The sequence below is a fragment of the Engraulis encrasicolus genome, chromosome 17 (genome assembly GCF_034702125.1).
Source record: "Engraulis encrasicolus isolate BLACKSEA-1 chromosome 17, IST_EnEncr_1.0, whole genome shotgun sequence".
NCBI lineage: Eukaryota > Metazoa > Chordata > Actinopteri > Clupeiformes > Engraulidae > Engraulis > Engraulis encrasicolus.
This window is the reverse complement of record NC_085873.1, coordinates 51,092,775-51,095,274: the sequence shown is the minus strand read 5'-3', so window position 1 is coordinate 51,095,274 and position 2,500 is coordinate 51,092,775. Positions and strand designations below refer to the sequence as shown.

General features: G+C 45.6%; 1 protein-coding gene across 1 annotated transcript in view; it reads right to left on the bottom strand.

The window, feature by feature from the left end:
• LOC134467099 (MHC class II regulatory factor RFX1-like) overlaps nucleotides 1–2,500 on the bottom strand; it is a 43,718-nt gene that overhangs the window by 16,540 nt on the left and 24,678 nt on the right. The window lies entirely within an intron of this gene.

The following is a 2,500-nucleotide window of genomic DNA, read 5'->3' as shown; positions in this document are numbered from 1 at the left end:
AAACACAAATCTGTTTCAGGGTAGGATTTTGGTTTTCTGACCTAATTAATGAAGAAACAGCGCTAGCAAAGTTAACTATCAGTCACGTCAGGAGGATTGTTTTGACTAGCAGCTGATGGACGCTTTTTGTTTGGGCTAGGCCTACTGAAGATACATAAATGCAATTCGCTACCTGCTGCCACCTAGTGATAAGAATTATTTCATGCTTAGGACGCCAGTCAACAGCAGACACAGGCTACTAGAAAATGACATAGGCATTATTTGCTGATAATAACGATGAATTAAAAAAAAAAAAAAAAAAAATTCCACGGCACACCTGACGATCTCTCACGGCACACTAGTGTGCCGCGGCACAGTGGTTGGGTTTTGGGAAACACTGCTTTAATCAACAACCAACAGAACCATCCCAGAATGCTCTTCTATACAATTAACTGCCTTCTCCGCCCTCCCCAAACACCCCAACCATCGGATGCTGCTGAGTTGTGCTCCAGCTTTCAAGACTTTTTCATACGTAAAGTCGACACCATCCACCAGCAGCTCCTAGCTTCACCCCAGCACCACGAGGACGAGTCACCTGGCACCCACCAGCCATGGCAGGACATTCCCATCCCCGCTGCCTGCTCACCGGAGCACCGCCTCTTCTGCTTTGCCTCTCTGGGCCATACTCAGGTCACTGACCTGGTGTCAAAAGTCAAGTCGTCCTCTTGCCAGCTGGACCCCATGCCCACCACCCTGGTTAAAGCCTGTCTTCCTGCCCTCTGCCACAACATGACAACAATCATCAACACTTCTCTGGAATCTGGTGTTGTGCCTGCCAGCTTCAAAACTGCTGCTGTGATCCCCACCCTGAAAAAACCTGGTCTGGACCCTGACGACCAACAACTACCGTCCAATCTCCAACCTTCCTTTCCTTAGTAAAAATCTTGGAAAGGGCAGTGGAGGCCCAAATAAAGCAGAATATGTAACACCATGAGCTCTTTGAACCCCTGCAATCTGGTTTCAGAGCCCACCATAGCACAGAGACTGCACTTGTCAAAATCACAATCGACCTCCTCACTGCTGCTGACAAAGGCCACCTTACCATCCTCATCCTCCTGGACCTCTCAGCAGAATTTGACACAGTCTCTCATTCCATCCTGCTTAAACGGCTCTCAGAGTTCAATGGATTAACTGGCACAGCACTTAACTGGTTTCATTCATATCTATCCAACCGCCAACAATATGTCACTCTTAAAGACTCCCGCTCCACCACAGTTACCATCAGCCACGGCGTTCCGCAAGGTTCGGTGCTTGGCCCCCTTCTCTTCACCATCTACATGCTCCCCCTTGGTCGTATCATCCGCTCCCATGGTCTCAGTTTCCACTGCTACGCCTACGACACACAGTTATACATCAGCACCAAACCCTCTCCTCTGTACCCTAGACAGACTGCAATATGTCCAGAACTCTGCTGCCAGGATCCTCACAGGCACTAGACCCTGGCAGCACATCACCCCCATACTCAAGCAGCTTCACTGGCTCCCCATCAAGTCACGCATTACCTACAAAGTCCTCCTCCTAACCTTCAAGTAGGGGTGGGCGATAAAAAATATCTCAATAATTTTTAGAATTTTCACGATAACGATAACTTCCAAAAACACTTGCAAAAACAAGTAGGGTCTATTTCAGGAGGGAAGGGGTTAATCAGTGTGTTTGAGTAAGTAATTTGGCATGGCAGTAAGGGCAGGGTGAGTAACGCAGAACATTTGTAGGCCCACTGTAGGCCCTATGTAGCCTGGTCTGTAGAGGTCTGCATAAATGATGGCATGTCTACACTAGGCTACATCACAAAGCATGGCAGTATAACAAAGCTACACATTTATGCCGTCTATTATTTGTGCATGATTCCAGACTAATTTCAATTCTGCACTGGGGGTAGTAGTGCTGCATGTGTGTTTTAACTGGGGAGGGACAGTGAGAAATGCTGTGCTGAAGAGCTTTCACTTTTTGAATTTAATAATATGCATATGCTCTGGTCTGTAAAGTAATACTTCATCACTTGGCATGAAAACATATCCATGTAAATAAAAAATAGTTTTATAATGTATTGTGTACGATTCTGTCAGATGACAGACATTTTTTTACCAGAAACAATGCATTGGATAGGAAGCAGGACCTAACTAGGGCAGCTGCAAATTGCAGGTGTTGAATTTCACACATTGTAATTTAACTCACTGCGGCAGTCTAACTTAACATTACTTGCCCACCTAAGCAGTTATCTATACATGCATGTGGGTGTTTGAGTAGTGAGTAACAGCCACTCTAATAGTTGTAGAGAACAACATTGCTTAGCCTAGTTTGCTAACTAGCATGCTGACTAGCGATTTCTCAGACCAGAGACAAAGCTATTTCTCGTCCTAACCATTTGGCTTTCCATAATCACAGACGATTGCTGATTAAAGCACATAGTTCCAAAACACTCTCAGCATCATGCAATGGCTGATTTAATGGTTATATTCCT